Here is a 25147-nt window from a genome sequence, read left to right as displayed (position 1 = left end):
CCAGTCCAGAATTTGGATTAGGGTTCTCTCCATTGCACTAACTTTCTACTTCTTTCAGAAATCTCTTTATATAGTATCCCTGATAGATGTTTAACATCAATTAATTATTTCTTATACCTATTTCATAAGGTTGTATTGTTAGCCAACAGTATTTTCTAGAATGTTCTCTCTTAGACTGGACCAAGTTCTTCTTTTACATAATAGCCCTTCAGATTTTGAAAATTGCTATTCTGTTTCTCCTTAGCTCTACCATTTCCAATCTAATAAACATCCCCAATTCCTTGAAACATTCCTCGTAAGATATGGCTTCCAATCCCTTGTCATTTTTCCCCCACTCTGAATATACTTTGATTTATCAGTGACTCTTGAAATGTGTCACCAATAACAAAGCTGGCCTTGGAGTCAGAAAGCCCTGGGTTCATGTTCTTCCTGCCCCTTAAGCATATAGAAGGTGTAACTCTGGACAAACCACTACTCTAAGCCGTTTTAAGATTCTAAGTCTTAGAGGGGCTGGTCTACATTTCTATGAGTTTCTCACTGAGAACTCCTTATGCCAATAGAATCACAAATTCAATTTTACAAAATCACATATAGGTAGTACTTTGCAAAGTTCTTTAACCCCTATTATTTCATTCAGTATTCCCTTAAAATGCAAATGTCCATGAAAGGACCTGATGAAATGGACTTGCCCTCAAAGATAGATCTCTCCTTGACATTCCCGAACAGTAAAAATATTTAAGATTTCTTCTTTGATTCTAGTTTTCCCCTATTTTTTCTTCCTCAGCAGCTTTTCTTACTATTATAATTACATTCATATAAACAACTATTCTTCCTAACTGTGTAAGAGAAAAATGAGAAATAACTTCTTTTATTAGGGTGAAAAGATAAGTAAAGATGGCCATTCTTTGTCTCATTTTTCCCTAGCCTGAATCACTGATTGGCTCTTGCCTTAGTCAAACTCAGACCTGGAAAAGACTTTAGCTTAAAAAGGCCAAAAATCTCCCATACATCCAAGGCCATCTCCAGTTATCCTGATCTGTATATGGCCACTGGACCCAGATGACCCCAGAGGAAAAAAGAGTGAGACTGGTGACTTAGCACAGTACTAACTTAAACCCAATTCATTTGCAAGTCATAGCATCACCTTCCTGATGTCATGGTCCTCTTTGAGAATGAAGGACAAACAATAACAATCCCTGCTGTCACTCTTCTTTTCTTTTTTTCTTTTTTTTTAAGATTTTTCAAGGCAATGGGGTTAAGTGGCTTGCCCAAGGCCACATGGCTAGGTAATTATTAAGTGTCTGAGGTCAGATTTGAACCCAGGTACTCCTGACTCCAAGGCTGGTGCTCTATCCACTGTGCAACCTAGCCTGTCACTCTTCTTTACAACAGATCTTGGCCAATGGATAATTCTGTATCTTGTTTTTTTAGGTTTTTGCAAGGCAATGGGGTTAAGTGGCTTGCCCAAGGGCTACACAGCTAGGTAATTATTAAGTGTTTGAGGCTGGATTTGAACTCAGGTACTCCTGACTCCAGGGCCGGTGCTCTGTCCACTATGCCATCTAGCAGCCCCTATTCTGTATCTTCTTGTAGCATTGTTTGGCTCAAAACAGAAAATTGACTTGGATCAAAAAAGAAAAAGATTAGGTATGATTTGGAATTTGGAATTTGTACTTGGTTTTGACTCAAGTTCTAAGAGACGATAGCATTTGCATTAGCTGACTCAGGAGCCAAGGGTGGAAGAGTCAGTCCAGTGAAACCAGGAATGACGGGAGGGAGGGAATGAGTAAAATGTAAGTTTTGGTTTGGTTCTGCAGTTGTCCCCATGTGCTCTCTTTTTACACTCCAACTGCTGCCCTACCTGGCTTTCTTTAAATCCAAACCAAAATCCCACCTTCTACAGGAAGTCTTTTCCCAATCCCTTTTAATTCCAGTGCCTTCTCTCTGTTGATTATTTCCTATTTATCCCATATGTAATTTACATTGTATACATTTGTTTTTATGTTGTCTCTCTCATTAGACTGTAAACTCCTTAAGGTTAGTGTCTTTTATCTCTTTTAGTATCCTTAGTATCACCGAGTTTATTCTTAGTATAAATGTTTATTGATTAATTAAGATAATAGATGAATTAAGATGTTGTAGTCAGAAATGAGGACACCAAATTAGTGTTTTTCAGAAATGGAGCAGAGCCTAGTAAATGATGGACTGAGATAATGTCAGTGTTGGTGTGTAACTAATATTAAATAGAGATTTAGGAGAATGGTGTAAAAAAGAGAGATGTCTAGAGAGTCATCAATATAAGTTTATTGTATATGGATATTGAGTCATTAAGGATGATGTCCACAGACATGACAGAGAAGGAAAAATGTGAGCCTTGTGCTAAAATTATCCTTGGAAGGTAGAAATAGGTCTTGAAGGTGGTCAGCATCCATTTATTTAACAAATATCTATTGGGTGTTCATTACCTACAAGGTGAAAATGGTAATAAAGATGGATGGCATGTAAAAAAGCTTATAATTTAATAAGATGAGTAGAAGGTTGGCTCCCTACTCTTCTATTCTAGGCCTGATCAAATGAGTTAATGTATGTAAAGTACTTTTTAAATCTTAAAATAGTATTTTATACTATAAAATAGTATTTTATAAATATGCTGATTATCATTATCATTATTATTATTATTATTATTATTAATTATTCCAGCTAATTTGGTGGTTTAGGTTCTGGTTTGGAATAAAGCAAGATACTTGTAGATCGTTTAACATTTTACAAAAGTAAATTTGCTTAACATTAACATAGGAAGGATATTCAGCAGAGATACAACATTGCTTCTGTTGAGTGCAGCTGTCTTCCTCTTTATACAGAGATGCACCTGTCTCTAAAAGTAGTATGGAATCCATTAAATCTGAGGGGCTACCTCTCTTCCTAAATTGAGTTTTTTTATGCCTTAGGTTCCTGGGAAATAACTTCAACAGTTCAAGTCTGATTCCATTGGAATAACTCAAGAATGGTTTTATTTCTTTTTTTTGGAGAAAAACTAACCTAGTTCATGATGCAGGGTTGTCCATGCTGCAAAACCAGCCTACCCTATATGGAATTCTCTTTTGTGAGTCTGTATGAACAAGGCAAGCCCCCCTTTTTTTTTCAGAAAAACAATTGGAGATGAAAAAATTGTCTTGGGCAGATCCAGGTTTCCCTTAAGGAGGGAATTTAAAAAAAAGAAATGATACGTGGGTCAAGAGCAAAAGGGAATTTCCCCCCTGGAACAGTGTTTTGATAAGTCACTGAGGAAAAGTGTGGTAACTGGGTATTGTTACAGGAGAAGAAGGCAAAGTTGGATTGTGCAAATAATGAATGATTTCAGGTGGAAGATAGGGTAAGAAGCTTTGGATAGGGTGTGGAGAACAGGGATGAGGGACAAACCCTGACTTGGGGGTATAGATGATATGTTTCTTTTCTCACACAGATATATTGCTGAAATAATAACCAATCTTCATAAATTTAAAAAATAAACAGATGATATTATTGGTAATAATGTTTTCTCATGGTAGCCCACTATGTGTGGAAATTTTTATGGGAGACAAATACACTTTCTGTCTTTTCTGGAAACTATCTGTACCTCAAATCTCCTGCAATATCTCTCCTTGAGGTCTTTGTCTCTTATCCTATTTGTCCAAGATCATACTCAGATGAGGATGAGAGGGGGTCATGTTGCATGAGAATAGCAGATTTTGGTGCTATGGACTGTGTAGAGAGTGTGCATTTAGTTGTTGTTTTAGAAAACATAAACATAAAAGAGAATAATAAATGAAATGAGCCTCCATTCATCTACCCTTATTCTACCACTTCCTCTCTTCCCCCTCCAAAAAAAAGATGGAAAGGGCCCTAGAGGCAGCAAGTCTAAAAAACTTATATTCTTTCTGGGCAACTTGAAAACTCAAAAACTAACCTGGCAAGATTTAGCTAACTCATCTTGTCAGGTTTTTCTAGTTTTCAAAAAGTTATCTTCTTGTACCTCATTAATGTAATAGAACAACACTATAAGGTCAAATTGTCCCCAGAGTTTCAAGAGCCATGAGGTTCAGATTACTTTTTGAGCCGTGTATGTGTGTGTGTGTGTGTGTATTTACACCTTCCACAAGAGACTCTGAATCATAGAATCAAGATGTCAAAGTTGGAAGTGGCCTGTCCATCCTGATTCTTCAATATCCTCTGTTTTGTGAGGAAGCTCTGAAGTAGTTCCCTCCTACTGCTTCTTTGTCTCTGCCAAGCCTGCCTTGGCATATCTCAAAAATGACAGTATGACTTTCTTGGGCTTGGGAATTTCAGAATAGTGGTCCCACAAAGAAACAATTGCATGCTCAAAATTAGACTTGAAGAGATAATGACAGGAACATTCAATAAGCTGGCTCCAGATTCCAACATCAGGGAACAAAGAAGTGAACTCTTAATGATTAAGAAACATGAATGTCAGTGTTGGGATGCTGTTTAGCATCTCATCAGGAAAGATTTGGACCTGAAAAGCTTAGATTGGAAGCACGAAATCCAAAACTAAGAAAGAAGCTATTAAAAACAAAAGTAGAAGTGAGAAATTAGTGATCAACCCAGAAAATAAAAATAATCAGTGTGGATCAGTGGTAGAAGGCCTAAAAGACAAGGGATTCAAAGGTAGAAGATATTATATAGTTGAACTGTTCAATTATAGGGTCAGAACTGAGAAATCCAAAGGAGGGTAAGGGAAAGTGGAAGGACTTAAAGGTCCTGGTAATTATAAAGCATATTGGATTTGGAGCTAGAGGTTCTGAATTCTAATTTTAGCTCTGTAACTTATTGCCTATGAGAACCATTTAACCTTCTCTGGGCCTTACTTTCTTCATCTATAAAACAAAGAAGTTGGAATAGATGACCTCTGAGAAGTTTTCTGACTTTAAAACAATGATCCTATGAAATAGGAAGTTTTGGGTAAGAATTTGAAAAGTTCTGATAAATAATATACACCAAGTTGTAGAACTGGCACCCAACCATAGTCTAGTCTGGATGTTACATCATAGGATTTGTATATCATATTAGTATGGATATCCCATATTCTTTCCAATATTGCATCTAAAGTAGAGAGATCAGCTTCTTATTAGGTTGACAGCTTCTGCAGAGGCAAAGACTTTCTGTAGCTAGTTCAACAGCTACCTCCTCATCCAGAACTTCTTCCTTAAGCTTATCTCCTTTGAGAGGTCCATAAGGAAGCAGCTTTTGTGCATTCTTCTCATCTGTAACCCTGGATCTAAAAAGCACTGTCCTTGGGATTACAGGACATCAGCATCCTCACAATAGCCTTTCTAACTGCCTTAGGCACCCATCCCTCTAATCTGTCCCACACACTGTTGTCACATTGACCTGCTGAAAAACTCACTGATCATGCCACTAGTAAAAAAACAAACAAAAAAAAAACTTTGATGATTGCTTAATGCCTGTGGGACAACATTCAGGCTCTTGAGTTTGACCTTCAGGGGTCTTTAACTAAGTATACCTTTCTATACTGGTCAGCTGGGCAATGACTGGGATTGGTTAGTGAGGAACAGAAAATGTCTCCACTCAATGTTGCTGATTTTTTTAAGAAGAAAAAAAAAGATGAGACTTCTCTATCTAAAAGTAACCCATAACTTCCTCCTTCCTAGAGCCCTCTATACCCAAGCCCCCTCACCAAGGCAAAATCCCACATGATTGTTCCCTTGCTTCCACACGAAGTCCCTAAACCCTAGTCCTTGCTGTACTGCATCAGCCTCCCAAAGCACCAGCTCCTCCATAGAGCCTATCTGGCAATCCTTGCCCTTTGCCCAGGACTATCGACTAATTTCCAAGCATTACTGATCAGTGAAATCCTGCTCATGGCAAGCTCTTACTTCATAGGTGGTGCTTTACTCTCAGACATTCCACCTCTTGATTGGATCACTTTGTATGCCAATTTCTCCGGGGAAGAAAAACTCCTTGCCCTATCTCCTTTCCTTTTCCCAAGAATATCCCCATCTATGATACACTCCTAGGAATTTGAGTGAGCTCTACAGGTCTCCAGGGGCAGGAGCCTAGGGCTAAGTGTCTGCTAGAAAAGGGATGTCAATTTACTTTTCTCTGGGGGGGATAGAGGTTCCTGGATACATTTCTTTTGGACTTTGTTACAATGTTTTTTCCCATATTAGCCAACTAACTTAATTTGAAGGGTTTTCAGTTTAAGTTCTCTCTAAGGGATACAGAGAATAAACAACAATAACATTCATTTTTGTATCTATTTGCCTCCTGGGTATACTGGTAAGAGGCAGCAAAACATACTGGATGGAGAGTTAGTCTCAAAGCCAGCACAATATGTATTCAAGTCCTGTCTTTGACATATACTAGCAATATGTCCCTTGGTAAGCCATTTAACTCTCTTAATGCTCTAGCAAACTTTCCAAGACTTGGCACTTTAGTGTAGAGCGATTGTGACAACCTGCCTTAGTAGGAAGAATTGCCTTAACCAGGAATCCCCTATCCTGATGAATATATACATATATATATATATATATATATATATATATATATATATATATATATAAAATCTCTATTCCCATAGGATTAAGATAAAGCATTTAGGTTATATTTACATGAATCATTTGTTTGGGGTAGGATTTTTTTGGAGGAGAGTGCAGAGTAGCGGGTCTTCTATATTAGTGAAGACTCTGTGATAGTTGATTGAATGCTCACCCATTTATAGGTGTTTAGATGATATTGAAGACACCAACAGTCCTAGGGAAAAATAGGATATCTCCTTCCAGTTAGGAGACTTCAGCTGTTGATTGGTTGGGGAGAGAGGTTCTTTATTTGTTTTTAAGCTGTAGAGATGGATTTTGAAATTTGAGAAGAGATACCACTCCAGTTTCCAGAAACTAGTGCCAACAGGAACCCTGGGTGTGGGCTGGTTAATCATGTGCAGCTCACGGAGAAGCAGGTGTGACTGGAAAGCCAGGAAGGCCCAGTACCAAAGGAAGTACTCTGGTTTTTATCCGGGTTTGGCGTGAGGCCTATGTGGTAAAGGGTGTGGAATGTTGTAACTAGGGCAGTAGAGGCAGAGTAGCATCACCCAGAAGAAAGGCACAAATCAGAAATGCTTGGCTCAAGTACCCCAAATGCAGCACCATTCCATAGTCTTCTCTGTAAGTTTTATATTTTAATATCAGTCCTTTAGCAACTGACCTTGATTAATTTTCTTCTTAAATGTTGAAAAAGTAAACCATACCTTTCTGACAGCCAATGTATAGTATATTTCTTTAAATATTTCTTTAGTGAGCTGCTGATCAGTTATCTTTGGGAGCATTAAGTAATTCCTCATTTAAGCCTTTAATCCAAAAGAACCATAAAGAAGTTGGCTTTTTGGGAAGAACCTCAGAGACTGTCCTAAACATTATCAAAATCATGAATCCTGTCTATGATACTGGTAGATAAAGCAATATGAGATTGGATAGGGACTTCTGTAGGAAATTCCCATAGAAATACTCTACCAGCACAAGGTCAGCATTTTCTCTGCATCTAATAGCCCTTACCACATGAGTTTGATCACATATCAGTTAATATTTATAACGGGATAAAAATGAAATTTTTTAAAAGTATACACAAGTGGATCTATACTTGCTCTATCCATTTTCTTACCACTTACTTTCTAACCTTGTAATCTGGCTTCCTTCATTATTATATCAAAATTCTACTTGTAAATGTCAATAGTAACCTTTTAATTGTCCAGAATTAGGCATTTTCTCAGTTATTATTGCTTATTTCTTCTTCCTGAATTCTTTGAATCACTGAATACTGCTGAAATACTATTGACCAAACTCCCTCCCTTCTTTTGGGATGAAACATCCCACTTGTGGGATGAATAGAATTTTAGATTTAGAGTCATTAAGATTTGGGTCCACACCCTTTCATAGACTTATTAGCTGTGTGTTACCCTGGACAAGTCATTTAATCTCCATGGGCTTTGCTTTTCTTGCCTGTAAAATAAGGCAGTAGATTCAAAAGACCATTAAGTTTCCATTCAGTTTTAAATATTTGTTCCTGTGATCTATGATCAGCCTCCTTTGGCCTCATGATATCATATTCTCATTCTTATTCCTCTGTTTTCTTCACTGGTTTCTTTTCTTTCTTTGTATCTACAGATTAGTGTCACTAAAGGTTCAGTCCTTATAGACTTCTGCGCTTCTCCATTCTTTCCTTACAGAGAAGTCATTCAAACTGTTGCCTGGGAGCAAATTTCCATGGCCAACCTAAACTGTTTCCCCAACTTATTTCAGTTTTCCCTAGGATCCTGAACATCTCTACTTGGTTAGTCAGCCATCCTATTCAGGCTTAACCTTGCTGAAATCAAAAATCATCATCTTTGCCTCAGAAACAGGTCTGCCTTTTGTCTTATTGTTGTGAAATGAGAAGGGCATACCTGAATTTGATTCTGGTCTTTCCTCAATTTTTTTTCCCCTTTCTATAATGGGCAGAGAAAAGGAGAAATGGACAGTAGAGGTGTAGCAAAAGGAATATTTCAGTCATTCTCTCAGCCATTCAGCAAAGTACAGTGGAAACGCACTGGATTTGAGTCACAGGACCCTAGTATCTAAACCTCTGACCCAGTGAGACCTTAAAAAAGTCACTTTAACCAGTACCCTGAGCTTTGGGTTCTTCAACTATAAAATGAGAGAATTGGACTCAATTCACCTCTGAGTTTCTTTCTAGTTCTAAATCTATAATCTTCTGGCCATAAGAGGTTAAGTTTTTCTTCCTCTACATCTTCCATATTCAGTTAATAACTGCCATGTTCTATCTAGTCTTCTTTCTGGTATACCTTTACTGTCTAGTTCTCCCTTTCTCTATTCACTTTTGAAGGATGAAAAAATGGGGGAAAGACTACAACCAAATTTAGACTGGTTCTTATCACTTTAAGACAATAGCCTTTTTAACTGCCTTAGGCACCCCTCCCTCTAATCTGTCCCACACACTGTTGTCACTTTGACCTGCTGAAAAACTCACTGATCATGCCACTAGTAAAAAAAAAAAAAAAAAAAAACCTCTGATAATTGCTTAATGCCTATGGGACAACATTCAGGCTCTTGAGTTTGACCTTCAGGAGTCTTTAACTAAGTATACCTGCCTAGTATGATATTCATCTGGCACCCCTACTACAAGAAGGCTTTTCCTAGGCTTCAAGATATAAATGACAGAATTCTGCATCTATATAATTCCAGCCTTAACCATATTTTTTTTTAGTAATTTTTTTTATTGTTAGAAATCAGTACTTACATTCCAAGGCTGTTATGAAATTGTTCAGTGAAGAGTCTGCACAATCATTATAAAAAACAACAACAGAAACACAAGCCATAAGGTAAATTAAGATCACAGCACAATTAACAAAGTGCATGAATCAACAGAAATATTAACATGTGCTTAACCATCAATTTTACAAATAAAATTAGATCCTAACAAGAAGGGATGGGGATACTCCTGGCAGAGGAATAATTATTTATGGACACTAGGCTTCCACACAAAATCCTGCCTTCTCTACAAAGACTTGCCATGCTATTCCAGTACCCAGGGATCTCTCCTCTTAGATCTCCTATAGTATTATATATAGATTCTAAGAATAGAAGTCACATGGGGCCAGACCTTCTCTGACTGAGAATTGCTTCTGCAGGCCAGGGGTCATCTATCTGCCTTCTGCTTGAAGATGTCCAGGGAGGGGGAATCCATCTCTACCAGAGACATACCATTCTGGTTAGATAGCTTTCATTATTAGGGAAGTTGTTCTCTTTTTTTTTTTAAGATTTTATTTATTTTGAGTTTTATAATTTTTCCCCTAATCTTGCCTCCCTCCCCCCACCCCTCACAGAAGGCAGTTTGTCAGTCTTTATATTGTTTCCATGATACACATTGATCCAAATTGAATGTGATAAGAGAGAAATCATATCCTTAAGGAAGAAACATAAAGTATAAGAGATAGCAAGATCAGACAATAAGATATCAGTTTTTTTTTCTAAATTAAAAGTAATAGTCCTTAGTCTTTGTTCAAACTCCACAGTTCTTTCTCTGTATACAGATGGTATTCTCCACTGCAGACAGCCCCAAATTGTTCCTTATTATTGTATTGATGGAATGAGCAAGTCCATCAAAGTTGATCATCACCCCCATGTTGCTATTAGGGTATACAGTGTTTTTCTGGTTCTGCTCATCTCACTTAGCATCAGTTCATGCAAATTGGGGAAGTTTTTCTTGACCTTGAGCCTAAATTTGCCTTATTGTCATTGCTACATGTTGTTCCTAATTCTGCCCTCTAGGTCGAGTCAGACTACACATTACTTCATCTCCTGCACTCTGAATTCTATCTGATCTGATCTGGCATATTTTATGTTCCCAGGACATCACCTTATAGCACCCATCTCCATACTCATGTGGCCCTCTTCTTCTGCCTCCCATCCCCATGTCTGGAATGGTCATCTTCTTGTAATATCTGCATCTTAGAACCTATCTTTCAAGACTCAGTTCTAGTGCCACCTCCTTTGAGAAGACTCTTAGGCTTCTCTTCAGTTGCTAGTTCCTCTGTGTCTTTGCTGCTCTTCAAATCTTTTACATTCATACTAAATATTTTTATTTAAAAAGTTGGAAGTATTTCCCAGTGAAAAATGAGGTCCTTGAGAGCAGGGGATCAAATGAAGGGTTTTTGTTTTGTTTTTAAAGGATGGAGAAGACTTGAATATGATTCTAGGCAGCATGGAAGGAGTCATTGGATGAAGACTGATTAAAAGTGAAAGAGAGGGAATGATGGATGGTAGAATACAAGCTCTTGGAGGAGATAGAATAGGATATCAAGGGTATATATAGCAAGGTTGGCCTTGGCAAGGAGAAAGGCTACCCTATCCCTGATGACTGGAGCAAAGAGGGATTTGAAATGTGGAGAAAAGAGAGTACTCATAGAGGGTAGTCTCTCAATTTTCTTAGGAGGTAAACAGAGATTAAAAGGGTAGGGATGGTATAGAGAGGGGGGCTTGAATAAAGAATGGAAGTTTTGGAACTGCTGCTGCTGTAGAGTATGACAGTCAATGGGGAAGGAGAAAAACTTTTTCTATGCAGCATTGAGAGCCCAGGTGACCTAATGCAAAGGGTTCTGGACTTGGAAGCCTTGAGATTAAACCCTGCCTGGGACACTTATAAGCACTTTTATCTTGGGCTATCTGTTACTCATTTTCTCTCTCTCAGCCTTTCTTTTTTCATCTGTAAAATTATGGGTTTGGACTCTGATTTCTAAAGGTTCTTCCATTTCTAAATCTATGAGCCTTTGGTTTTAGATAACATGAATTTGTAGTGGATACACTTGACACAGTTGCATGATTTCCTCCAATAATCTGTAAATAGCATAGTAAATGGAGGGGGGGTGCTCAGAGCTAGGGGATAGCAAGATGAAAGAAGGCATGTGAGTAGAGGAAAGAAGGATAAGTGACTGTTCTAAAAATCATGGTGAGCAAAAAGGTGAGGAATGTAAAAAGGGAGAGATGGCAGACTGGAAAGTTGTAATCAGTGAGAGAAATTTCAGAATTATTGATCATGGAAATAACAGCTATGAATGATATTAAGAACCAAAGAGTTACTGTCCAAAGGATCCATGGGAATTGAGAAAGTTGAATTGGGAGGCCAGGATGGTCTAGAGGACACAAATATAGATTGCACACCCCGAGAAAGAGATCAGTCAGCACTGTGGACCTGTTCACTTACTATCTCTAATACTAATTTGTTTTAATTTCATTATGTTTTACATTGCCAACTTTTCATGTGGGCATAAATAATGTGTCTCTTGATAGAGTATATGCTCTTGGAGGGCAGAGAATGAAGTCTTATGCTGCTTTGGGACATCAGGGAGTTGATGCCATGACAAGCACTTGAATTAGATTTGAGTGAGGAGGATGCTGTGCTTAGTCACCAGCTTCACCAGCTCCTCCAGAGCCTTTTGGGTCCAGTGGCCAGATTTGAATCAGGACAACTGGAGATGACCCTTGATGAGAGGCAGTCAGGGTTAAATGACTTTTCCAATGTCACACAGCTAGTAAGAGTCAAATGTCTGAAACTGGATTTGAACTTCTGGCCTCTTGACTCCAAGGCCAGTGCTCTATCCATTGCACCACTTAGCTGCCCCAGTTTCTGATGCAATAGAATGAGAGAAGGAAGAAACAACTATAGTTAGATTATCATCATAAATAGCTGTTTTTAATGTTTGTGTATATATGTGTTAGAGACAGAGAGGCACAGAACACAATACCGAAGACCAATCTTCTTTACCCTTGCTCTCCCTCCCAATCCCCCTAGGAAATCTATTAAGAGGTAATTTTTTTTAAAGATCTTCCTTACTACTGCCCTGGCAAAATCATTGCTTTGAGTGATTTGAAAAGAAAATTCCTTATTTTATTAACATCATATCTCACAACATGTGTCAGGACAGGTGAGCTAAATGGTAAGTAATGTCCAGTGTTTAGATGAAAATTTTTTTTTAACTCAGAAGTTAGGCCATCAGTCTCAAAACCTTGGCATCATCTTTGATACATCATTCTCCTTCATCCTCCATATATAATCAATCCTCAAAGTCTGTCAATTTTTCTTTGAAATGTCTTTCCATTTTTATACCCAATATCCTAATCTCTTAATGCCTTTACCACCTCATAACTTTATTACTACAACGAATCTATTAATCACACTCCCTGACTCCAGTTTCCTTTTTTATTCCTCCTGCATACCTATCTACCTTGCTAATGCTCCTAAAATTCATGAATATCTTCCCGATTTGCATATTTCCACTTCCACTTCCTCATCACCTCCTTCTATTTTTCATCTTTTCTTTCTACAAAATCTTCTAGGACTGTTTAACAATGCTTCTCTTTTCCTAAGCCCACCACTATTTTTATCTCATACCTGGATAACCACAATTGCCTCCTTAACCACTCTCCAGTCTCCACTCTCCTTTTTTCATCACTCTTGTATACTCCTGCCCAACTAATACTTCTAAAAATCTGGCTTTCATCATATCATTCCTCCACTCAAAATTCTTCCCTACTACATCATGATTGAATTTTTCTGCCTGTCTTATAAAAAGCTCTTTGCCAGGAATTCTTAACCTGGATCATGTGAACTTGTTTTAAAAGTATTTTGATAACTATGTTTCAACCATTTCCTTTGTAATTCTATGTTTTTATTTTATGCATTTAAAAATGTGATTCAGAGAAGGGGTCCAAAAACTTCTCCAGACTCAAAGGGGTCCATGGCACAAAAGAAATCAAGAATTTCTGGCTATTCTTAATTATTTGCTCTGCCTCCCCACAGTTCTCATATTCTTTGCTTCACATGAAATTCCTTCAGCCTATCTATAAATTCATCTTTTAAGTCCTTCCCTTTGGCTTTGCCCCTGAATTCACAGCTTTTCCCATATAAATTAGCTGCAAATTAGATGTGGCTTTCCTATTATTGTTTGTTATTTTTTCAAGTTAAATCATAAGCTCCTTCAGGCTAGATTTATTTTACATATTTTCCTCATTAGAATGTCTACTACTTGAGGACAGGGTCTATCCATTTTTGTCTTTTTGTCCTTAGCAGCACCTGGCAATTTGCCTTGGACCAGGTGCTGCTGGCTACATGGTAATCACTCAGTATTTCTTGATTGATGGAAAGGTGTTCATGAACATCTGCCTGATTGGCATATTTCCACTGTACTTCAGATACTTCTTCATCACCTCCTTCTGTTTTTCATCTCTTCCTTCCCCAAAGTGTCCCAGAACTGCTTAGCAAGCAGTTTGTGTGGGATTCATATCCTGTAAGGGAGAAGTCCTCTCTTTGTTGGCTCAGCAGTCCCTCATGTTCGAACTTGCTGAGCTCAGGAAGTTTGGTTTTGCTAGCTGTACATAAAATGGAAGTCCTAACAGCACATATCAACTCAAGTCTTGGAGCCCCTCAAATTCAAGAGAGCTCACATAGAACCATTGTCTCCAGTAGACTTTTCCTTTTCACTACCCCATGCTTTGAATAGATACTGAAGATGTCATCAAGTATTATCCTTTGATTACAACTAAAAAAGAGGTTGGGAAGAAGGAGAATGGAAGCAGGGAATTTGCCAATTGGCAATTTCACTTTTTGGACTGTGGAAAAATGGGTTTACTGTATGAAGCAGATCCCAAGCGAGCACACTTCATACAACCTGTCATAGACTTGTAAGCCAGACTCCATCATACCATGAAGATTGTTAGCAAAGGGATATGAGGGGTTTTAACATTAAAGGATCAAACACATCAATTGATGCAACAATTTTAAAACAATTTTTACCATAATTGAGTATAATATATCCTATTTGTGCAAATAATTACAAGCAGATATAATTTTACTTTAAAAGTCAAAAAAATTCATCCTGGTTATGCACAAAGGTATAGCATCAGTTGAGTCAGCTTAGACCTAGAAGGTATTCTTAAATTCAGGTCCTTCTTTATTTCTCCCCTCCCCCACTAGGCAGAATACAAAAATATCTATCTTGGGACCACCTACAGATTTCCACTATGTGATTTATGTATTTTTGTGCCTATGAGCAAAAGGAAAGAACTGAAGTATGGTGTTGGGTATAAAAGGAGAAAATCTTTCCTACCTTGTTCTCTCTTTATATTCACTTAACATTTGCCAATTGTCTAGTCCTCTTATCCAAATACAAACCAAGATGTCTCTTGCTCCTCATGATCTATATGGTGTGATCAAAAGAGAAATTGAACTCTTCAGACAAACCTTGTTCAGAATCCAGAAAAAAAAAATCCCCTAGATGTAGGTATCAGAATCAACTGGGATGCCAATAATCTAGCAAAGAACTTTACTGCTCTGGTTGATGCCATCTTTGATCATGGATAGGTGTTGGTAACATTCCCCTTGTCCTCTAGAGCTGGGATCCAGGGTTAAATCAGACCCCAATCATCTCCTTTTTTTTAGAATTTTTTTTTCTGAGAGCTTTGATTCCATTTTCCACAAGCTCTTTTCTTTCAGTCACTTTGAAACTTTGGTGTCTTGAACATAATATCCTTTGTTTATTTTCAGTGGCAATTCTTTGTGTTTAAAGAGCTTTGTCCTGCAATTTCTGATCACTCTAGATTAAAAACAGAAATCTAGAAACCAGTGAGAATGTTCAGCAAGATAACACTTTTGGGGTTAGAATTACTGCTTTTCTCAGTAAGAGAGAGAGACAAAAGTGCTGAGAACCCTGAAATATGGCCTAATCTCTTCACCTCCAAGTTAGGTAAACACAGAAAATAAGGTCTGGGTTTGTTTCCTTTTCTTAAAGGAAGTTTGGGATAATGGGAAGAAACAGCAATGTTTTTACAGATTGGAGTCTCCCCAACTTCCTCTTTTATAGTTTTGTGGTGATTATTGGTTTTTTGGTTTAATGTTTTTAATCTGGGGTCTGTGCGTTTATTTTAAGATATTTTGATAACTATTTCAATATAATTGGTTTTAGTCAAAGTATTTTATCCTGTGTATTTAAGAAAATCCCCCCCCAAAAAAGGATTCATAGCCTTTTCCACATAACCAAAGAGGTCTATGATACAAAAAAAGGTTAAGTACCCCTCCTCTGAAGTAAAATGGAAATTTTGAGCACAACAAAAAGAACATGGAACTCTTGTGTACAAGCATAAGATTTCAGACTTTTACTGGACAAACATGTAAATTTCTCCCATGTAAAATATTGGTTCCTATATTCCCAGAATGAGCCATCCAGCTTTTATACAGGATTTTTGACTTCCTCATGATATGGGTGGCCTAAAGTTTTCAGTGAAGGCTTCACTTCAGGGTCCTTGAATGAGATTAAAGCCCCCTGGGACTACTTCCGAAGGAGGACTCAAATCATTAAACCCTTTCCTCCTAGAAATTTTGCACCAGTCCCTTTTCATTTTTTTTTTTTTTTTAGGTGGGGAGTAAAGAAACTTTCATTCTAACAGGCAGGAGGTCCAGACTGGAAAATGGAAACAGTAGATTCATCCCCTTCCTTGTAACATCAGTAGGGAGCCTGGACCTTAGAGGTGACCTGCAGAAAGGACTGGCATTGAACTGGAGAAACTGTGGCTAATGAAATAGATTTTTTTTAAAGCATGAGACAAATAAATGTAGCACCAAGATGGCAAGAGAACATTGGAGGAGATGAAAGGAAAGAGAAAGGGAGTGAGAGAGCCCGAAAGCAAAGGGAGAGAGAGAGGTTTGGAATATCCATAGAGATGAGGAGATAGATGAAAGAGAAAAGAGAAAGATAAGAGAGAAAAGAGAGAGAAACACAGGACAGATCCAGAGAGCAGAGAGAGGTGTTGCCAGGGAAACAAAGAATGAGAGAGAAGAGAAATAGAGAGAGTGGAAAAAAAAACACTGGGATGGAAAAAGCTAAAGGCTGGGGGTGGGGAGGAGAGGAGGAAAGAGGAGGAGGAGGCGGTGTCTGTGAGAGTAGGATCCAAATTTGAGGACTGGATGCTCCAGAAAAAGAATGAGGAGGAAAAAAAACCGAGGAATTCTAAATTAGAAGCTAGGAAAAGAGGAAAGGGTAGAAGGTGAGTAAAACTTAGAGCAGCCATCCGGAATACTATCCTCTCAATCCCTTCCATTTCTTCCCCCTCCCCCAAACCAAACAAAAATCTTAACAGATACCTTTGGGATTCTTAACTTGAAACTTCAGGGAACAAAGATCAATTTACAACCATGGGACATTACTCCTCCCCCAAGGAACCCCTCCCTATTCCCACCACCCAGGAAAACAAATTCATACTCTTCAATTTCAGGCCCAGTTGAACAATATAAGAAATCTTGGTAAATTTTACATACAGATCTATGATTGAATAACTTAAATTTATAGTACTTTAAAGAGTGCAGAGTACTTTGCACATACATCATCTCCTTTGAGCCTACCCTGGTGAGATAGTCACAGTCAAGCAGCAAGCATTTTCATTAGGTCCTACCTACCTACTATGTGCTAGCAGTGGCCTACCCTGTGAGATAGGCAGTCAGTCAATAAGCATTTTTATTAGGTACCTATTGTGTGCTAGCACTGTCCTACCCTGTGAGATAGGAACAGTCAATCAGTAAGCATTTTTATTTGGTGCCAGCACTACTTGATGATGAAGATTTAAACTAGGAACCATTCTTTCCCTGGAGTCCATATTCTACCAACGTGTACATATGTAAGGATGTATAATATGATTTCAAGGATGAGAGCAGATCCTATAGGATGGGCTGCTTAAATTGAGCACTAAAGGAAAGCAGGATTCTAAATAAGATGGGATGGGGAAAGGAAGTATATTTCACAAATGAGAGGCAACCTGTACAAAAAGAATGATGTTTGTGAAAAATAGAGTGTCAGTTTGGCTTAACCATTGAGTGCAGGAAGGTATTTTAAACCTGAAAAGGAGGGTTGGATCTAGCTTACAAGAGGCTTTAAATGCCAACCAGTGGAGTTAATATTTCATTCTAGAAGCAGTTGGGGGCAGGGGAGTAAAAAGACCAGACCCTTACTTTAGAGAGATTGACACTTCTGTGGGATGTGAAGGATGGATTGGAGTGGGGAAGAAACAGAAGACAGTGAGACCCTAGTTAGGAGGCTATTGCAATAGTCAAACAAAAGTGATTTCTCCTTCTTTACTCTTGAGTTTAGTAAAGGCATTTTACACATAAGGAAACCAAGATCCAGTTAAATTAAGTGATTTGCTTATGATTACAATGCTAGTGAGCATATCTACTCCAAATCCTTCATTTAACAGATGGGATAGTCAAATTGGTGATGTGTCCAAGATGATGTAGCTGGCTAGTGGCAAAGTTAGGGCTAAAATATAGCTTCCAAGCCCAAGGAAGTTTTTCATTTTTCACTGCATCTTATTCTTCCCTGTTTTCCTATGGTTAGCTACTGGCAATATTTCAGAATTTATGGGAATAAGACAGTTCCAATGGATTGAGTGGTGCAGTGGATAGAACACTGGGCTTGGAATCAGGAAGGCTCATCTTTGTGAGTTCAACTCTGATCTCTAATCCTTAATTAGATGTGTGACCCTGGGCAAATCACCTAATCCTGCTTGCCTCAGTTCCTCATCTGTAAAATGAGTTGGAGAATACTCCAGTATCTTTGCCAAGAAAATCTCAAATGGGGATGAAAAGAATCAATCATGACTGGACAACAACAAAAATGCAGTTCCTGGAATAAAACCCCTAATATTCCTAGCCTTTTGGAATTGGGGGGTAGACAAAGTATTGAGCAAAGAAACAAACAAAAGAACTCTTTCTTCCACTCCCCTAATCATATCCCTATAACAGCAAACAGACTGAAAGCAGAGCTCTTAGTCTAGGGAGGGAAGACCCTATTGTACTTTAGGCCTGCCTTTTTAAGAGAGGAATGTGAATTTTGAGTTTTAATATTTATTATTATTTTATTGGTTATTTTGATATTTATTATTTTTGATAAAATTGATATTTTAAAGATATTTGGAGGTGATAAAGAAAGCATCCTAGAGCAGTGGAAAAAGTATTTCTGTACTCCAGAGATTTGAGTTCTGATCCCAAGTCTCCTGTTAACTAGATATTGTGATTTTTCCAGAGATATTTAACCTTTGTGCTTCAGTTAATTCATGTACAAAAGAGTATAATAGATTTGAATGATCTTTGAGATACCTTCTTCTGCCCCTCATATTTTAAGTTTAGGATGATGTTTCTGGCAAAAGCTAAAACAGAAAATGCTCAGGGCAGTACATGAAATCCGAAGTCAACATGGGCATTTTGCTAGCTTATTAAATCCTGCCTTAAATTTTCTCCTTCTTTAATCAAAAAATAGACTTATTAGTTTGGTGTGTGTTTATGTATATGCATGTGTTTTGGTGTCCATGAGTATAGGCTTATAAAAGTACTCATAAACCAGTAGTAGCTTTGAGGCTCTCAGATAAAAGGTAATATGTCAACACAATTACAGTGGGTGTTGTGACTCAAATCAGATTATCCATTTTGATTTTTTACTGGAGAACCTGAAAGGGAGGTTATATAGGACAAGAATGGGAAAGAATTCTGGGTATGGAGACTTTTTCAAATCCCAATGTGGGTCTTTGTTTGTGATCTTGGTCAAATCACTTAACTTCTGTGAGCTCCAGGTTCTTCATCTATAAAGGGAAGGTAGAGTTGGATGAGTTCATTTCTAAGGTTCTTTCCAACCTATGGAAAAATCTATGAGCCCCTGAATCTGAAATTCCTGAATGTTAAGTCTGATAACTTGGACTTTAGACTTTGTGTTTTGGATTTCCTAAACTTCAGTCTCCTTACCTTCTTTTTGTAACTCATTTAAAAAAGTTAGTATCCTTAGAAAGTCAGCATCATTTATTAGGATCTGATGAGTGATAAATCACTTTGTACGACATGACATTGAATGAGGCAGCCCACAAAACACAGGGTGCCTTCCTTCTGAAAGACTTTATTCTAAAAGAAGTCAAGGCAACCAAAGAAGTACCTTTGTGTATTTTCTCATATATTTCTGCTTTGTTTGGGACTCAACTGGGACCCCACCTCTTGTTTCCTTGGCCTAAATGATAATTCTGAAGATATTGTTATTAACTTGAAGTTAACAAGACTGTTATTTAGACATTTTTCCTTTTAAACATTTTTAATATCTTTTGTTTTTGTTACTCTCATTCCTCAATGTGTCCTTCCTCACTGCCCTACCCAGAGACCATCCACTATAAAAGAATAAAAAGGAAAAAGGAGAGAAAAAAGAAGCTCAGCAAAACTAACCAGCCCATAAATTGAGTGACAATCAGTGGTCCCCAGCCATAGTCCCTCTACTTCTGTATTGAGTGTATTTTATTATCTCTTCTTTGGGATCAGACTTGGTCATTATCATTATAGAGAGTCCAGTATCATTTGTTTTATTTTTTTCCATTTAGGTTATCATTGTTCTGTTTTCTTGATTATGCTTAATTTCTCTTTGAATTTAAAACTGTAAATTGTCTGTGGTTCTCAGTATTCTTCATATTTATCATTTCTTACAATGCAACAACATTCCTTTATATTCATCTTTTCTCAACCCAGGCAGTTCGTTTGGGAGGAAGCTAAAATTGTTTTGGTTTGTAATTATCTTATTAATGATTTGGAGCAATGTTTCCTCTGCTTGTTAACTGTTTTCAGTTCTTTCAAGAATTGTAGTCTTTATCTTCTGACCCCTGATCCATTAGGGGAATTCTCTCAGTCTTATACATGTTTCTATTCCTTAGGTAATTTAGATATCATTATCAGAAAAATCAAAAAAGATTTTTACCCCCTCCCCATTTGACCCCCATTCTTAACCTATTCATATTGATTTTTATTAGTGCTAAAGTTTTTCAAAGTCATCACTTTCATCTTTTGTGACCCTGGAGCCTTAGAAATGCTTGGAGAAATTAAGGTTTTGATATTTTGCATGCATCATTTTGGTGGTAGCCCACAATTTCATCAACCCTTCCCTCCCCTAAGAGTGCCTTTTGTGACTGTCCAGTGGGAGCCAAGGGAAACCATCAGTTGTGTTTCTGGTAGCTTTACTGAAGTCCTAGTTTCATGTGGTTTGAAGCACTGGGGAATTAGCCCCCCACAGCTGGGAAATGGGAGAGAGTGTGGAAGGGCCATGACTATGGAAGCAGGTCCATTGCTTTAAGAGCAAGAAAGGATCCTTCTCGGAAACACTTTGTACCAGTAGAGAACAAGGAAGAGGAAATGAAAGCCAGACCCAGGTTCCTCAGGAAAGAAACTCAGACTCCCAGTCAAATGGGGAGCAGGAAATCTGGGACCCAGGGCCATTGCCTGAGGGAGGCCAGCACCTAGGGAGGCCACCTCAGACTTTAGTGAAAGGAGATAGAGGAAAAAGATTTGATGGTTCCCAGGATAGCTGAGGAGATGTTAATGGCCCCAAAGAAATGGTGTAAGCTTCACTAACTTGGGTTCTAGGCATCAGTGGAGCCATCCAGCCTGGGGGGAGGGGGGGAGGAGGGGAGGAGATCAGGAAAGGCCCATGAGGAGAAAATCAGGAAACAGTGACAATTATCTTATTGTTGCTAAAGAGGAAGTAGGGGAGAGAGCTTCCTGAAGAGTAAGTGATTTATGCTCTAGTACTAAAACTTGAGACTCATCTGTGAAGGAAGTGTGGAATAAAAGTTATCTTGAGTGAGTGAAGAAGCAGCACCCTTATTATGTAGACTGAGAAATGGGGTGCTTCAAACCAAGGGGGGCTGGGAGATGGCCTTGGAGCAGGGCCATCCAGGGGCAATTTGGGCACAGTTCATGCCGGGTATTTAATCCCAGGGTGCTTAAAAGGAGGCTAGGAGATTGAGGGTCCCTCCCATCTCACTGAAAAACCCTGGGAGGTTCACTTCCCTTTTCAGTGATTCCATTTCTTTTTATGTAAGGAGGAGGATGTGAGTAATGAATGTGAGTTAGAAAATCTGGGTTGGAGTCCTGACTCTTCTATTCATTCACTATCCATGTAGCCTTGTATAATTTGCCTTTTTTTTTTTCTTCTTGGAGTAAGGAGGATCTCAGTTTCTCTCTCTGTAAAATAATGGGGTTGTAGTCTATTACTGAGGCCCCTTCCAACTTTAACATTCTGTGATAATGACATTTGTGCTGGTACCGTACAGTGTTAAAATATAACCTAGATCCCTGCCAGAGAGCAGGATTCCCAGTGAAGTAAAGCCATTTATTTCAGGTAGGAGAGGGGGAAAGAAGCCTCTTTTTAAAATTAGCTTCTGATCAGATTAGACAAGAACCAATCATTTGCATACAGGTGCTACATTAACTCCCCAGGACTGCTAATCAGTTGGCTATGTGAGATGGCAACAGCTGTTCCTGGGTGAAGGTAAAGTAAATTGGAGAGCATCAGGCCCTCTCTGCAGGTTGGTTTGCAGGCTCAGGAGGTGGGTCTGACCCACGGGTTCTTAAACCAGTCACCCCTAGTCCCACAATTGTCCTGGCACTGCATGGACTTTCATTAGTTTGGTGTTTCACCCAATAACAGAATTGTAGTGGGGCTGGTCTGCTGCTTCTCATTTCTTTAATCTCAGGGGTGGGATAAAAAGGGTGGGAAAGCTGAGAGCCAGAAAGCAGAAATAGCCAGAGGAAGAGGTGACTGCTGGTCCAATGAACAAACCATCTCTACACTTGGGTGGGAGAGGAGAGTGAGCCTGGCAGCCAGACTGCCTTCTGAAACAGCCCCAGGATGGCACCACCAGCTTGTCTAATGGATTTGAAGGAACAGTGGGAGGAATTCTGAGAAATCCCAGCCCTTCCCCTACCTGCTCCTAGCCTGCCCTCCTCCAGTATGGGAGAAAATCCTAGGCATCCTGCTACTACCATCTGAGGGTGGACTATCCAGTTATCCTTTGCCCATTGACAAAGGGTTTTGGAAAGGGCCCTGGATCTAATGACCAACGGTGGTCCTGAAGAAGCAATGAGAAATTTCACCTCTCCCCTTTCATTGAAGAGATGAGGGATTATGGGTATGGAATGCTCCAAGATCCCTCAGACACCGTAGACTACTGGTTTTGCTGAACTGGTTTTTGTTTATTTGTTTTAAAGGGAGCTCCTAGGTTGGGGAAGCTGGGGTATAAGATGGAAGAGGTCGATTCTGAACTGAATGTAATTTAAAAGCAAAAGATTTCAATGGAACTTTAAAAAAATTTTTTAAAAGAAATGTATTTGGCAAGGAATACTTGAGTTTGAGTTTTGTAAGCTTTGTCATCAACTATCTGCATGACCATAGGCAAGTCTACTGAGGCTTCAGTTTCCTTGTCACCCATGAAAGAATTGTCCCAGCTCTGTCCCTGCCTACAGACCTGGAATAAATCATTTTGCCTGTCCTCACTTGTTAAATGAAGTGATTGCCTTTCTAAGGCTAAATTTTCTACAATTTGGCCAGAACTAAATTGAACCATCTACCTAGGACCAAAGAACTCCCCCAAGGAGGCAAGGCTGTTGTTGTCAGTCTCCAGAAACAGAATGTTCTTTGCGTATCTGCTGGGGAAAAAGAGAAGTTAAAACAAAGAGAGAATCCTGAAAGGAAGAGAAATGCATACTTCCCCTTCTCACCCTGGAAGGTTACATGGTGGGCTTCCTGGATCACCACAGCATGACTCTCTTGCATGTCTCCTTTATAAAGAAACTGGCCCTTCCCAATTGAGAAGGCAGAAGTGAAAATGTGGCTAAGAGCCATGAGATTTTCACAACAAAACTGGGGTTTCACTTCCTTTTTCTGACTGGGCATAAAATTGGTTTTCCTTCTAATCTAATAGAGGAGCATTGGAAGAATTTCTATTCTGGGGTATATTGCTGAAGACCATAAATTTTACATATACCTGGGTTTTTTATTTTTCTTTCTCTTAATTACAGGCAACACCCAGGCAGTTACAAAGATAAATAAGACATAGTTCCTTTCCTCAAAGACCTTACAATCAAGTTCCTTGAGAATGGCCCCATTCAGCTGCTCCACAGTCTTACCTTTTGTGGGGGAGCACGGACCTCACATTTATGAAAGGAATTGGGGATGAGAGCATAAGAGCTTTCATTCCCATCATCTAGTGGACTCTGCTATGTCGTATTTCATGGAGTCATAGAAGAACTGAGTGAAACTGTAGAAAGTCTTTGAGAGTGACTCTTTCATTTTACAAATATGAGGAAACTGAGGCCCAGTATTTAAAGTCATGGGATGTTGTTCTAGGATAGTAAATGTTCTGTATTATCTCAGGAAAAATTTGAACCCAGGTTTTCCTGATTTCAGGGCTAGGGTTCTATCCATTACACCATGCTGGTAGCTTCAGATTTTGCTAGCTTCAGATCTCTTCAATATGAATTCTTATCCAGCTATTCTCTCCCATTCTCTGCTGGTAAAGCTGATTTTTTTTTGTAAGGTCTCAGTGTAGGACCTTACATTTATCCTTATTATGTGTCATCTGATTAGATTTGCTTTATCAAATTTTTTCCCCTTCTTTCTCCTTATATCAAGAATAACAGTAGTGATCATAATGATAGCAAAGATGAGAATGAATTAATGGCAGCTCACATTTAAGTACTGTCCTTTATCACTTGTGTATACAGATGACTTGCCAGTAAGTCCTCATCTTTCTTTTAAACTCCAGGCTTTGTATCCCAAAATATCTACAAGGGACCTCTGCCTGAATGTCTTACTAACACTCTGAACTCAATGCCCCAAACTGAGCTTATTATCTTTCCACTGAAACATATTCCTTTTTCTGACAGTGGCACCACCATACACTCCATCTTCTAGAAGAGTATGGGGTCCTAGAAACCAAAGGGTTGGGGAGAAACAGTCCAAGAGGAAGTAGTTGTCAATGGTGTCATGGAAAGGAGGCTGGGAACTTCTGAGGCCAATGGATTTGGTACTGAGGTCATGGGGAGAGCTATTATTAGTGGAATAATGATGATAAAACCTAGATATGCCATAGGGCAAAGAGAAGAGCTGATTTTTTTTTCATTCCCTTTTAACTTATGAAATTACAGGTCAAAATTGGAAAGGGACCTTAGAGATCCTTTGGATTGTTATAAGTCTGGTGATTGATTTAGAGATGATTGATTCATTAAGACCCAGAGAAATAAAATTAAATGTACCCAAAGCTATATAAGTGGTTCGAGGTAAAACTTGAACTGCAGTCTCTTGACAACAGTCCACCTTGTCTCCAGGTGCATGCCTCGGAACTGTTGGTAACAAAGGATACAGGCAGCAGCTTGGTCTTAGCCCTGTACCAGGGATGTGACCCAGATTCTATGTTTATTCAACAGCCCAATTGATGATCCACAAATCTTCCTTGTACAACAGTGGGTAGGATGTTGTTCTAGGATAGTAAATGTTCTGTAAATGCTGCCTCTCTCCCCAATCCCCCTCCAGAATAAAATGCTTGTTCCCTCAGATGTGCTGCCTCCCCAACTGGTCTAATAGCTGCCTCACAATCAACCTTACCATCCCTCCCTGTTGGCATCTCCTACCATAGAGTCTTGATACCTGAAGTGTTGTTGCCTCTGGCACATTGTGTGAGGGAGCCCCAAGATCCTAAACTGCCTTGGGTTAAAAAGGGCCCTCCCCCTTGAT

General features: G+C 38.8%; 1 protein-coding gene across 9 annotated transcripts in view; it reads left to right on the top strand.

Moving 5' to 3' along the window:
• ZNF710 (zinc finger protein 710) overlaps window positions 1-25147 on the top strand; it is a 126827-nt gene that overhangs the window by 81414 nt on the left and 20266 nt on the right. The window contains exon 1 of one of the 9 annotated variants that reach the window (XM_074234081.1): window positions 6614-17231. The exons of the other annotated variants lie outside the window; for them this stretch is intronic. The gene's annotated coding sequence lies outside the window, so the exon portion shown is untranslated. Of the gene's footprint in view, window positions 1-6613; window positions 17232-25147 lie in introns of those variants that run through there. 9 annotated transcript variants of the gene reach the window in all.

Source organism: Macrotis lagotis, chromosome 4, assembly GCF_037893015.1.
Source record: "Macrotis lagotis isolate mMagLag1 chromosome 4, bilby.v1.9.chrom.fasta, whole genome shotgun sequence".
Lineage (NCBI taxonomy): Eukaryota > Metazoa > Chordata > Mammalia > Peramelemorphia > Peramelidae > Macrotis > Macrotis lagotis.
This window is presented reverse-complemented; position numbering and strand designations above follow the sequence as displayed.